This window comes from Capricornis sumatraensis, chromosome 18 (genome assembly GCF_032405125.1).
Source record: "Capricornis sumatraensis isolate serow.1 chromosome 18, serow.2, whole genome shotgun sequence".
NCBI classification, from domain to species: Eukaryota; Metazoa; Chordata; class Mammalia; order Artiodactyla; family Bovidae; genus Capricornis; species Capricornis sumatraensis.
In genome coordinates, this window is record NC_091086.1 from 28,954,670 (window position 1) to 28,969,917 (window position 15,248).

Genomic DNA, 15,248 nt, shown 5'->3' on the forward strand with positions numbered 1-15,248 from the left:
ATAGCTGTTTGACATCTCTATCAAGATTCCAACACAAAAGTAAATTAGAGCATGAGTAATCTTGATTGGAGCTAGAGATGATTTCTGATAAAAAAATTTACTAAATATTGGAATTAATAACAGGATTTTTTTAAGAAATTGCCATCTTTTAAGTGTCAAACTTGAAAGAAGTTTAAAGTGGAGACCCATAAAAAAATACTAATGGAAGAGTAGGGGCTAGGCAGTACTTCTTTCCTTTGAAAACTTCTAGAATGCCTGTTTCAAAAGGGGCCCACTCTGTGTAGTATGATTTGGGACCGACCCCACCCCTCAGTTACAGGTATAAAGCTGGATCCTATCCCTGACTAATTGGAATACTGTCTCCATGGCTACAGTGCTGATTTGAGGCACCACTCTCAAGCTAGACTCATCAGAACCTTCTCTGAGACTTTTCTACAGGAACTATCAAGAAAACATTCTCTTTCTATTAGGGTTACTAAAAACGGAGGGAGGGCAAATTTCCAGTGCAGAAACTCTGGAATTCTTACCCTGCCTACTATGTGGCTCTTCTAAGAGTTAGAACCCTAATGTCCTCTCAGTCCTTAGATCTAGTCCTACCTGAAATAATGACCATCCCTGGACTTTATAGTAATGCAAACAAATTGTCTTTATTGCTTTACTAGTTTGTGTTACATTTCGGTCACTTTCAGTTTAGGAGTGTCTATGAATTTAGGGTCTTTGTCCTGTAGGCTGGCTGATACTATGCAATGCTTTCTTTCATCCGTGATATCCAAAGTCAGTTGTGAAAGACCTTCAGTTTCTGGTAAAGGAACTGGCCATCTGAAACAGCCAATGGGGTAAGTGTAACAATTCCGGTGTTTTTCTCCCTTTTTGTGTCAACACTGTGGCTAACCCAAAGAAGAATCAAATTCACTTATCCTATCTATAAACAAGTTTCCCTTTAAAGCAGGATTTCTTTTGTGGAAAATAAATTGAAAAGGAAACAATTTATCCTATCCAATTTTCCTCTATTACCCAGGGCAGACACTCTTTTCACTTCCACAGAATGAAAGGGGCATCTGAGAAAGACTCTGGGAAGTCTCCCTACAGTTAGCATTCTTTTCTACTGTAAAGAATGGATTCAGCCAGACTTCTGGTGTGTAAAATGAATAGGTGAAGGAAGGCAGTCACTTTAAGGGGAAAAAGTTGGTGACTCAAAGAGTGAGAGAAAAGCATAATTGGAATAAGAAAATAAACTGGATAAGAGAAAAAGAAAACTGAAACAGAAAAATAACCTTATTTAGAATTTTCTTTGTTGTTCTTTGCCTTAACTTACATGCAAAAAATGTATATATCAATTCCATAATCATTCATCCATTAAAAACAAACAACAAAGTCCTATAAAGCCTACTCTGACCTAGGCAGAGGCTAAATGCTGAGGACGCAACAAGGAATAAGATACCCATAACTCCCTCTATATTTATAAAAATCAAAGTTTGATTGTAGGCAGGATTGAGGAGAGGAAAGAAATAGATGAGGGAGATTAAGAGGTGCAAACTTCCACTTACAAAATAAGTCTTGGGTACCAAATTTACAGTGTGAGAAATACAGTTGATAATTATGTAATATCTGTGTATAGTAACAGATGTTAACTAAGTTTAATGTGGTGATATTTTCAGCATATTATATGTAATATATAACATTTCATACAATATATATTGTATAATAATATAATCTAGTATTTTAATGCATAATTATGTGATCTATTATATGTAATAGATTACTTGTGTATGCATCTTTATATATAAATTTGTACTGAAAAAAGCAGTATTACACATTCTTTTCAAGCATATACTGAACATCACTAAAAATCATCAAGTGGTCTTCCCAGGTGTCTAAGTGGTAAAGAATTTACCTGCCAATGCAGGAGATACAAGAGAAGTGAGTTTGATCACTGGATCCCCTGGAGAAGGAAATAACAGCCCACTCCAGTATTCTTGCCTGGAGAATCCCATAGAGGAGCCTGGTGGGCTGCAGCTGAGCAACTGAATATACTCATCCTCAGCATTTAGCGTTAGATCACAGGCAAGTTTCAACAATTACAAAAAAACCCTGAAATCCCGGTAGTTTGTTTGGGTCATTATAACAAAATACCATAAACTGAAAGTAGTCAAAATGAAAGTTGCTCAGTCATGTCTGACTCTTTGCAACCCCGTGGACTATATAGTCCACGGAATTCTTCAGGCCAGAATACTGGAGTGGGTAGCCTGTCCCTTCTCCAGGGATCTTCCCAACCCAGCAGTCAAACCCAGTTCTCCTGCATTGCAGGCAGATTCTTTACCAGCTGAGCCACGAGGGAAGCCCACCCAGCTGGCCTTCCCAGAAGGCCACAGAAATGTATTACTCAAGTTCTAGAGGCTAAGTCCAAGATCAAGATACCAGAAGTTTCACTGTCTGCTGAGAGTCTGTTTTCTGGTTCACTGTGTCCTCATATGGTAGAAAGGTCATGGTGATCATACTGAAATGTATAGAAATATAGAATCACTATGTTGTATACCAGGGGACTAAATAGTGTTGTATGTCAACTGTACTTCAAAACAAATAAATAGACTCATAGAAGAAGAGATCAGATTTGTGGTTTTCAGAGGTAGGAGGTGGCGGGGAGGGTGAACTGGATGAAGGTGCTTAAAAGGAACAAACGCCCAGTTATAAGGTAAATAAGTCCTAGCGATGTAATGTGCAACATGATAAACATAATTAACGCTGCTGCATTGTCATCCATACCAGCCCCTGAGAGCTAAAGTATGCTTGTGTTAATTTATCCCCCTGTTTGTTTCTAAAGCACCTGGCATTTGACAGAGATGTTTTCCATCTTGTGCTTTAAGAGAAATGCTGTGGTCAACTGCTCTGAACCGGCTGGCTCTGATTTGACCACAGAAACATACCTGAGCAGATGAGATCTGGAGGTATCCAAAAGTTACCTTTGCTTCATTACCATGCTAAGATCTCTCCCCAAGGAGGGATTTGTTCTCTGCTAGGCACAATTTGTACCATGTGCTAAGAATTGTGGAAGACTGTGTGAGCCCCAGCTGCCCTTGGCTGCTCAAGGAAATCTATCTCCACCACTTTATTAGAGCCCTGATGACAAGTCTCCCTCCTACTCTTTAAAATTTCCTGCGGAAGAAGGTGTTTTTAGAGCATGAACTCTCTCTTCTCCATTCCTTGGTCAATGAATAAAGTTTCTGTTCTGCTATACCAAAGTCAGTTTCCTTTGATTGGCATTTACAACTCCAGGCAAAGGACCCAAATTAAAGAATCCTTGATCCATCGGGGATTGGTAACAGTACGTTATATATAAAAGCTGATAAGAGAGTAAATCTTGAGAATTCTCATCACAAGGGAAAAATATATCTATACATCTATAAATATATCTATTTCTTTACTTTTGTTTCTATTTGAGATGATGGATGCCCACTGAACTTACTGTGGTAATCTTTTCCTGACATTCGTTTTCATTTCAAATCATTATGCTGCACACCTGAAACATACAAAGCACCCTGTATCAATTATATATCAATAAAGCATAGAAGAAAAAAGTTTAAATAAAGACCAGATGAATTTAAAAAAATTGATTGTAGGAAGGAAAGAGAAATGAATAGCAAGAGTCCACTGTATCATTGTGTTGATGTTCTCCTAATCCCAGGAGGGTGCTTAGGCCATTCTGAAACCAACCAAGAAGGAAGCTTGGAAGACAGGACACTTGACTCAGACCTGAGGGTCTCAATGTTGTGGTGAGCTGCTTTTCTGACAACAGAGTTAAGCACGAGAACTCTGTTAGGAATGGCCTGAACCTGAAGTTTGGTGGGTTAGGGGGTGCATAAGTGACCCAAAAACCATATGTAGACGTAGGGAAGGGAGCTGGACTTGGCCCAAGATGATCACCCGAAAGGGGGGGGTGACTTCAGCAAAAAGGTGGGTCACCTGAATCCTAAAAACTATCAGAGAAAAACAAAGCCAGATGCTGGCTAAAGTGGTAAGGACAGATTTTAGTTAGCACTACACTGTTGCCATACGGAGAAGATTCCAGGGTAAACTGAGCCCAACTTTTAGTGGGATTTGTGCAGAGGTGGCTGGGCAGTTAAAGGGGAGAAAATGGAATAGGGAGGGGGAGGGCCTTAGCAGAGTCAGGGAAGTGAAGAATTATAAAAAGCTAGAAGGGCGGGGTGGTGCCTGTGAATCCCATCTGTGTTTGTTAGTTGGCCCTTATCAAAGTCTCTCTTCCCACAGAGAGGGAGGCAAGGCTCTATCTTCAAGTGTTGGCTGCAACAGTCAATTCTTTTGGCAGCATGGAGTTTTCTAGGGAGGCACTTTAAGGGAGTGAGACTCATCCTAGGGATGTGGCCTTGAGCTGTTAGAAACTATGTTTGTGTTTGTTCTAATCTTTACGGGCCAAGGTTGAGGCCTACTCGAGAGAGGGCTCAGAAGTGCCTGGCTGAAATGTAGTCAAGAAGAGAATCTTTGTGAAAACTCATGTGAAAGTGACAGTGAAAATACTGCGGAGCATGCCCAAGATTTTATGCTAAGACAGACAAGAGCCATTCTAGAGAGTTTAAGGGACTTCCCAGGTGGTGCTAGTAAAGAAACTGCCTGCCAGTGCAGGAGACTTCAGAGACGCGGATTAGATCCCTGGGTCGGGAACATCCTTTAGGGGAAGGCATGGCAACCCACTCTAATATTCTTGCCTGGGGAATCTTCATGGACAGAGGAGCCTGAAAGGCTATACTCCATAGGGTCGCAAAGAGTCAGACACAACTGAAGTGACCTAGCACGCAGCAGGAGGAGAGTTTAAACATAAGGCTGCAAAGGAATAAGGGTTGTTTTCTGTTTACACTGGTCCAATTTTAATAGTTTAGTAAACTATTCACACACATTCATCCAGTACCTCCTCTTCCAAATGTCCCTTAAGACTGAATCTATTTGCATATACAAAGGGTAAGGTGCTTATGCAAGTGTTTATGCTTATATGTAAATGTATAAGAAGTCTCCTGGTTTTCATGATGCTCTTAAAGGTCTATTGATCCCAAAGTAAAAAAAAAGAAAAAAAAAACTTACCCTAGGCCAACGGGTCTAAGCTCTACATATCTACACCCTCCTCCCTTTTTTAATAATGTTCTGTGTCACCCCCTTTACTTAAAAAAACTGGAAGTAATTTGTAATAAAACACACAGTTGGATGTGTAAATGCTTAGTCACAGTTTTACTGGAATGCATAATGGAATCGTCATATGTCTGTAGTGTTAAAAAATAAGACAACAGGCCCAAAATGGAATCAGTTATGCCAAGGCCCATGTTGCCAAACCAAAACCTAATTACAGTTTCTGTTCTCCCAGAAACGGAATCTTAAACTAGCTAATCAAGAATCATCTGATCAGCACCAGTTGGGTAAACTGCTTGACAGACTCCTGCCATCAACTGAAGGAAAGTAACCCTGCAATAACAAAATGCTTCTTCTTTTTTTTTTTTTTTGCCTCCTCTAACTTCCTTGTTCCTCCACCCTTCTACAGATAAATCTTTCATGTTGTACAGCTCCTCGGAGCTCCTTTCTATCTGCTAGATTGGATGCTGCCCAATTCTAAGCATTTTTTGCCCAAACTTAAAATTTTTTATATAGCTCAGTAATTTCCTAACAGTTTCTGTATGTGGAGCTTTTGACTGCAAAAGCTATAAATGCAGACTAGAACAAGTGTATTATTTTGATTTAAATAACATTAGTTGACATGTTACTACTGGTATTATTTCAAAAGTTCTGAATGTTTCTTGGTAAAGTTCTCCATAAAAGGAGGTACAATTTTCCTTCAGTATATTCAGTAGCTGCAATCCCAGAAAATTCAACGTACATTAGAGTCAAGCAAGAAATACTTGGTATTTATCTTTTAAAAGAAGTAACATTGACTACATTTAGCTTTACTAAATGCTACCTTTGCAACATTCAAAAAACACTCTCACAAATTTCCAGCTCCCCCTCAGGGGACTATCCTGCCTTTGGGTGCTGTTGCTCTGGGAGGGTCCTCGAAGGTCATCTACTTCCACTTCTCCCTCCGGCCTTTTCAGTTCCTGCCTACCCCTCCCTCCTACCTTTCCAGTTTAAGGGGAATTTCTGGATTAAAGAGAAACCACTTTGTAGTATTTTTCCTTTAGAAAAATTGAGAAGATCTTGACATCTGATTATCCTATACAGAAAGCCAAATCCTGACTGTGTTTTAGATGCTCTGTGTGTGCTTGGTCCCTCAGTCCTGTCTGACCCATGAACTGTAGCCCACCAGGCTCCTCTGTTCATGGGACTGCCAGGCAAGAATACTGGAGTGGGTAGCCATTCCCTTCTCCAAGGGATTGTCACAACCCAGAGGTCAAACTGGCAGGCAAATACTTTCCCATCTGAGCCATCAGAGGAAGCCTAAAACTCCCCAAGTCACTCAGGTTCTCAACCCTCCCTTTTTAGTGATTTTGCTTTTAGAAGATTCTCTGTCTCTATTTGGGGACTCTCCTGCAGAAAATCCCAGAACCATGCTGACTGACCTTATTACAGATTAACCTCTCTCCATTTCAGGTCCCTTGGAGCAGCATATTTTCTCAGCTTCTCTCATTTTCCTCAGCCCTGATCCCCAAACCCTTTAACCAATTCATCACTCCAGCTGAACGTCAGCTGAATGTTTCTTGGTAAAGTTCCTACCTCAGTGAGATAAAGTTGTATAATCCCTCCATTTCCTTGCTTTTCTCACCTGCCAAAGCAACAGCTTTCTACAGTAGCATGCACCCTGGCACCCTGTTATGGAGGACAAGGTGGAATGCTGAATGAAGATTTCTACTGCCAAGCAGGAGGATGCCAACCCAGCTGAGTCTGGTCTCCAGGGGATGAAACTGGAGAGAGAGAAAATGGAGTCCTATCTTAAAGCCAAAAGCCACAGTCTCTACCCTGTTTTAGGACAGGGTTGCTGTGCCCAAGGACTGAGTGGGTCTGGAGGGCATTTGCCTCAGGAGCTGAACTTTCAGCAGCTTCTGCTTCCAGCTAGCTGGTCAAAGGCAATTTGAAACTTCCTTCCCTGGTGGCTCAGAGGGTAAAGCGTCTGCCTGCAATGCGGGAGACCCGCGTCGATCCTTCGGTCGGGAAGATATCGTGGAGAAGGAAATGGCAACCCACTCCGGTACTCTTGCCTGGAAAATACCTTGGACGGAGAAGCCTGGTAGGCTACAGTCTGTGGGGTGGCAACGAGTCAGATGCGACTTCCCTTTCACTTTCCTTCTTCTTGGGCTTCCCTGGTGGCTCAGCTGGTAAAGAATCCACCTCCCATGCGGGAGACCTGGGTTCGATCCCTGGGTTGGGAAGATCCCCTGGAGAAGGGAAAGGCTACTCACTCCACTATTCTGGCCTGGAGAATTCCATGAACTGTATGGTCCATGGGATAGCAAAGAGTCAGACCTAACAGCAAATTTCACTCATTCCTCTTTGTGACACCTCTAAGCCTCCATCTAGAAAGAACCAGAAACCCAAATAGAAAGTAAAGTGGCAGAAATTTCTTAGAGATAACTTTATCATTCATAAATTGGGTAAATAAATAAATTTGCAAAAATCATTTTGCTACTTACAGACCCAAAGGAAAAGGAAAATTGTTTTGAGTGTTTATGTGTGTGTGTGTATATATATACATATACACATTTTTATGTATTTTAATTTTTAGAGAGTGGATTTTTTTTTAATTGAAGTATAGTTGATTTACAATGTGGTATTAGTTTCAGGTATACAGAACATATATACATATATGCTTTTTTTCAGATTCTTTTCCCTTATAGGTTATTACAAAATATTGAGAGTGTAGTTCTTTGTGCTACGAGTAGGTCCTTATTGCTTATTAGAGATGGATTTTTTTTTTTTTGAGGTAAATGGTTCTACTGACTAGAATGGCAGAGTTCTGAAACACAGTCATATGAAATTAAAAGTGTCATATAGATTACAACCAATGTATTGTAATGTTCTGCTCATCTGAGATTTTACCCTTCTGCATCTGTGTGAAGTACACTTATGGTCCCTGACTTTTCTTTGAAGAATCTGATATCACTTGTTTTCAAGTGTAGTACTGATATTTTGCTTTCAGATGCCACCACTTTAACCTTCATAAAATGCTTAGATGGTTGGTCCATTTTCCCTTCACTAAGAAATGGGTACTGACATTTAAGAGTAACCTCCAGGTGGTTAAATTATGAGTAATTATTTTACTATTTTGTATCTTCCAGATTTCAAATAATAAACAGGTATTGTGTGTTTTCATTTTTAACTTTGAGATGGTAAAAGTACAGAAAAGTGCAGACAAAAACATAATACTCATGTTTCTATAATCTTAAGTTCATCTATAACATTTATATTAATAATTTACCAAGTAATATAAAATGAGTAACAGTTACAGAATGGACGCATGAGATGATATGCTTATCTGACAGACTCAAATCCGCCAGGTGGACTTTCAGCATGACCTCCACTCTTTGTGCTGCTGATTTTTTTTTTCTGGTTATAAATAAAATAAAACTTTATCTTGTAGAACATAAAAAACCAGAATGACAGCAGAATCTGAAGAGAGAGGTCATTACTAACTAACTACTTCTCTGAGTACAGAGGTTCTTTTGGAATGATAAAAATGTCTTAGAACTAGATTAGCTGCACAGTTATTTAACTTCTTTATTTTTTTGTTATTGTTTTTTTTAGTCTTTTGGCTATGCCCCTCAGCATGTGGGATCTTAGTTTCTGAGCCAAGGATTGAACCTGCACCCCATGCACTGGCAGCATGATGTCTTAACCACTGGACCACCAGCCAAGCCCCTTATTTAACTTCTTGATATGCATACAGTCTATCGACACATTCTACCTGCAGCTTTCTGATAAATAAGGAATGACTAAGAAGGAAAGGAAAAGAAAACATGAGTTGTCTTATGTTCAATCTCTGGGTTCAGTCCCTGGGTTGGGAAGATCCCCTGAAGAAGGAAATGGCAACCCACTCCAGTATTCTTGCCTGGGAAATCCCATGGACAGAAGAACCTGGCAGGCTACAGTCCATGGGGTTGCAAAGAATCAGACATGATTTAGTGACTAAACCACCACCACAATACAAGGATTACTGTTTCTTAGAACACCGCCTTTTTTTTTTTTTTTCCTGTTTTGGAAACTAGCTCCAGTTCAAGCAGATAACCTGGCCCCTGGGGGCTGTCAGGGCTTCATTCCTTACTCAGTCATAGATGCAGTATGCTATCTTGTGCCCTTGGTTTGAGTCTTATGGAACTCCCACACATTGTGAACCCACGGAAATTGTGTGACCATGGGGCTCACAAATTGTATGTGCAAATAGAACAGCAACAAGTAGCAGACACATCTATTGTACATATCTCTTCTGTTGATGCACAGGCTTCATTGTCTCAACAAATTTCTCTTGCAAAACACAAGTTCAAAGATAAAATTTTTAAGAGTTTCAAGACTGTGACAGCAGAGCATTAAACTCTTTCTGAGCTCCTTGTCCTGTTTCACTGTATAGGTTGTATGTCCAGGAAGCCCACTCTCATTCCAGAGCCCAGATTCAGCCTTCTCAGGACGTTGACTGGGTCCTGAGCAAAAGGAAGAGCCTGGGAAACTACTGTGATATTTGGGGACATCATTTGGAATCAAAATAAATTTTTAAAATCATTTTACTTCAACATGGGATAGAATATTTAATAGAATTATGGGTCAAAAATTTAGATATTGCTAACTGGCAACTCTCTCCCTTAACTCCTGTCACTGTTTGATTTTCTAATTTCTGTTTCTTTATATATTCTATTTCTCTAGTTTAAATTGAAATATCATTGACATTTAGTACAAAACACAGATCTTAAGTGTACAGTTCACTGACTTTTTACCTATGTATCCAACTATGTATGTATAGGTGCAATATGGAAAGTTTCCATCACCCAAGCAAATTCTCTTGTACCCATTAACAGTCAGTAACCACCAATCACTCTTCAAAGTTTGTGTTCTTTGCCTATTTGGCTTTTCTAGAACTTCACAAAAACCAAAGAAACAAAAAGTAATTAAAAACAACAGCAAGAAAATTATTTTTAAAAAGGAAAAAGAGAAAACAGAGTCTGATAGTGTATATTCATTTGTGTCTGCTCTGCGTAATGTTTTCTGAGATTCATCCATGCTGTTGCAGGTAGAAATTGTTTACCCATTCCAGTGTTAATGGACGTTTGGGTTGTTTCTAGGTTAGAACTACTGTAAATTAAGCTGCTATGAACATCTGTGTAAAAATCTTTGTGTGGATATTTGTTTCCATTTCTCTGGGTAAATACATAAGAGGGAAATACTGTGTCATAGAGTGGCATATATTGTACTTGAGTAGCAATTACCACAGAGTTTGCCTAAGTAGTTATATAATTTTACACTCTTGGACTTCCCTGGTGGTCCAGTGGTAAACAGCATGCCAGTGTAGGGGATATAGGTTTGATCCCTGGTACAGGAAGATTCCGGGGCTTCCCTGGTGGCTCAGAGGTTAAAGCAGCTGCCTGGAACGCTGGAGACCCAGGTTCGATCCCTGGGTCAGGAAGATCCCCTGGAGAAGGAAATGGCACCCCACTCCAGTACTCTTGCCTGGAGAATCCCATGGAGGGAGGAGCCTGGTGGGCTACAGTCCATGGGGTCTCAAAGGCTGAGCGACTTCACTCACTCACTCTCACTCACGGGAAGATTCCGCATGCCACAGAGCAGCTAAGCCCTTGGGCCACAACCACTGAGTCCAGGCTCTAGAGCCCATGCATTACGACTGCTGAAGTTCACGTGCCTAGAGCCCATGATCCACCACAAGCTGCTGCTGCTGCTAAGTCGCTCCAGTCGTGTCCGACTCTGTGTGACCCAGAGACGGCAGCCCACCAGGCTCCCCCATCCCTGGGATTCTCCAGGCAAGAACACTGGAGTGGGTTGCCATTTCCTTCTCCAATGCATGAAAGAGAAAAGTGAAAGTGAAGTCGCTCAGTTGTGTCCGACCCTTAGCGACCCCATGGACTGCAGCCCGCCAGGCTCCTTCGTGCATGGGATTTTCCCGGCAAGAGTACTGGATTGGGGTGCCATTGGCTTCTCCTTTAAATACTCTAGCAATGTATAAAAATTCTTTTCATTTTTCCTTTTGTTTTGCCTCCTTGCTTCCCCAGCTTCATAATAATTTCCGTATAATTGAGAGGAAAGGTCTTAATTTAGGAACAACTATGTACATGGCTAAGAATAGAAGGATTTGAAAATCTGAGGGTCCTAAGCAATTTAATTCTTCTTTTAAAAAATTTATTTACCTTAATTGGAGGCTAATTACTTTACAATATTGTGGTGGTTTTTGCCATACATTGACATGAATCAGCCAGGGGTGCACATGTATACCCCCATCCCGAACCCCCCTCCCACCTCCCTATCCCATCCTTCTGGGTTGTCCCAGTGTACCAGCTTTGAGTGCCCTGTTTCATGTACAGAACTCGCACTGGTCATCTATTTCACATATGATGATATACATGTTTCAAAGCTATTCTCTCAAATCATTCCACCCTCACCTTCTCCCACAGAGTCCAAAAGTCCGTTCTTTACATCTGTAGCTCTTTTGCTGTCTTGCATATAAGTTCATCATTACCATCTTTCTAAATTCCATTTATATGCATTAATATACTGTATTGGTGTTTTTCTTTCTGCTTATTTCACTGTGTATAATAGGCTCCAGTTTCATTGACCTCATTAGAACTGACTCAAGTGCATTCTTTTTTATAGCTGAGTAATAATCCATTGTGTATATGTAGAAAAGGTGCACTTGTGTGTGTGAGTGAGTGTGTTTGTGTATATGGAGGGAGCATGTGTATTTCATGTGTTATTATATAACTCATAGTGCCAACTAACTTTAGGAACAAATATTTCTAAAGTTCCCACTCAACTGAGAACTTTAAAAACATCGAGCATATTCCCCTATTTAATCTTAAAATATTAGCCATTCTAGAATAATGCAAGAAATTATTTTATTTAAAACATTCAGATATTTATCAGTGGTGATGATGTGCAACCTACAAGTGACATTTTTAGAAGAGATAACAGATAGTACTAGATAATGTTATCTGTTTTTATTGAATTCACTTAATATTTATTGAGATTCCTAGGTGGCTCAGTGGTAAAGAATCTGCCTGCCAATGCAGGAGACTCAGGAGACACAGGTTTGATCACTGGGTTGGGAAGATTCCCTGGAGGAGGAACTGCTACCCTCTCCTGTATCCTTGCCGAGAAAATCCCACGGACAGACGAGCCTAGCAGGTTACAGTCCATGGGATCGCAGAGAGCCAGACATGACTGAGCATGCTCACACACACACACACACACACACACAATGGTTTATTATTTTAGAGGACTCAGCATTTCTTTTTTTCTTCCACAAAATCTTCTTTGTTGGTAAAATAGCTACAACATTTAAGAGGTGAATATACAGGTAAGATAGCATTGTTAGATCTTATGGCAGCAGAAGAGTCCAAATACATGGTTGTGATTATCCCACCTGTCCCAGGTCAGAGGGAAGTTGGGAGAAAGGGGCTTTCTGGCCCACAGCAGTGGCTGAGGGACCTGTCCCAGAAGAGGGCAGCCAAGAGCTGAGGAGAGACTTGGCTGAGACCGAGGGTGACTGTGAAAGAGACTCTCGTCCATTAGGGAAGTTCCCAGAGTCTGGGGCCTGATGAGCTCCAACTTGACTTGACCAGGAATAACGGTTAGTAGTGGAAGCTAGGGTACCAGCTCACGTAACCCAGAGTGAGATTGCGAGAAAGCAGAAGGTCGCTGGCCTAAATCAAAGTCAACTGAGAGATGGTACAAGAGATCCACAAGAAGAACAGATCAACTCACAACCTTGTTCTTTTTTTGGCTTTTTCTATTTTTTAATAAAGTAGTTTTCCTTTAAAAATATTCACAGTCATTATGATACACTGGAAATTACAACAAAGGTTTGTTCTAATGATGAGTTTGAGGATGCTTTTAGAAGATCGTTGTGATCTGTCACAGCACCAGGCCTTCAAGCTCCCTTGGAGTATGTTTGGGAGTAAGTAAGGGCTAATGCTTAGTTAAAAGTGACCCAGATGTTAATTGAGGCCTCCTATATTTAATAGACAGGATTGGCCTGCTTACTGTGGGAAGTCCAATCCCTCTCTGAGATTGCTGGCAATCTCTGGGAGAGAAGAGGCAAGTGCTGGGTATTACATTCTCATGGTCACCCTCATCTGTGAAAAGCAAAGCATTTGGACAAATCTTGGCACATTTTACAAATGACCATTATTTCCCTCCTTCATCTTCTTTTCTCCTTCTCTTTTGCTTCTTCATCCTTCCCCTTGTTACTGTGATGACGGATTGTTTCACTATTTCTTACTCAAGTTGTCATGTTCTGCACCAGGCAAATCTATCTGTGAAGCTCCCTTTCATAGTTGATACATACTAATAACACTACCATTTCCCTCTCCCCCTCAATACACACAGATGTGTATATAGCTGTTAACATGAGATATTTTTGTTTTTATCAGAATTCAGTGCAAAGTGAGGGTGATAAATGGGGTATGAGCATTCACAGCTCAAAAATGAACTCCTACTGTCCATCTGAAATTATTACAACATTATTAATCAGCTATAGTCCAATATAAAATATAAAAAAAATTTTAATGAACTCCTACCATTGAAAACTTGATTCTTCTTAGAAGTTCTTTTCCCAGGAATTGTTCTATTGGCTTTTCATCCATATAGGGGCTCAGCAACACACTAGCTAGCTTGTTTCTCTTCCTCTCCCCTGGGTGCTATCTCCTCAGCATCCTCTCCTTCCTGGATTGCAGCCTCCAATGCAAAGTCTTTATTCTTTATGCAGAGCACACAGTTCTGGCTGGGGTCTACTTCCAAGCTAAGGTCCAGATCCCTTTTGCATATCCAAACCTATAGAAATATTCAACAAAGCAAAAAGGTTCTTGTTTACCATGCTCCATTCCCCTTCTTGGGCTTTCCCAGAGGCTCAGTGGTAAAGAATCCACCTGCCAATGCCAGAGATGTGGATTCGATCCCTGGGTTGGGAAGACCCTCTGGAGAAGGAAATGGCAGCCCACTCCAGTATTCTTGCCTGGAAAATCCCATGGACCGAGGAGCCTGGGGGGCTGCAGTCCATGGGGTTGCAAAAGAGTCTGACACGACTTAGCAACTAAACAACAACAACATTCTCCTTCTTACATTGTGGTTGTAAATTTAATCTTCTACTTCTTCTTTGCTCCAGGCAAGTAGAGTGAGAAAAATTTAGTAGGAAGCAACAGGGAAGGCAATGGCACCCCACTCCAGTACTCTTGCCTGGAAAATCCCATGGACAGAGGAGCTTGGAAGGCTGCAGTCCATGGGGTCACTGAGGGTCAGACACGACTGAGCGACTTCACTTTCACTTTTCACTTTCATGCATTGCAGAAGGAAATGGCAACCCACTCCAGTGTTCTTGCCTGGAGAATCCCAGGGATGAGGGAGCCTGGTGGGCTGCCATCTATTGGGTCGCACAGAGTCGGACACGACTGAAGTGACTTAGCAGTAGCAGCAATAGGGAAGAAGACACACTGGGAGAGAAGTGGAGCATCCTAGCGAAGAGATTAACATTTGGACAAAAGTATCTGCAGTAACATGGCAGTTTCAGTCTGGAAGCCCCAAACTTAGAGGAATTCAGTTTGTAGGGAATAACAGATACTAAGGGCTTCCCTGGGGTTGCAAAGAGTCAGACACGACTGAGCGACTGAACTGAACTGAAGGGCTTCCCTGGTGGCTCAGACCGTAAAGCGTCTGCCTGTAATGTGGGAGACATGGGTTTGATCCCTTAGTTGGGAAGATCCCCTGGAGAAGGAAATGGCAACCCACTCCAGTACTCTTGCCTGGAAAATTCCATGGATGGAGGTAGGCTACAGTCCGTGGGGTCACAAAGAGTTCGACATAACTGAGCAATTTCACCACTACTAATACATACTAAGACTTTTACTCAAAGCAGATCAAAGAAAGAGTAGAGACAAGACCCCCAAAATAAGGCTAATAGGTAAGATAATCAACCAATTCCATGCAATTATAGTCTTCACTTGATAGCCATAGGGTATTGGTTCCAGGAGCCCCTGTGGGTACTAAAACTTGGTGGTGCTCAAGTCCCTTATATAAAATGTTGCAGTGCAATTGGCCTCGGTATCCAC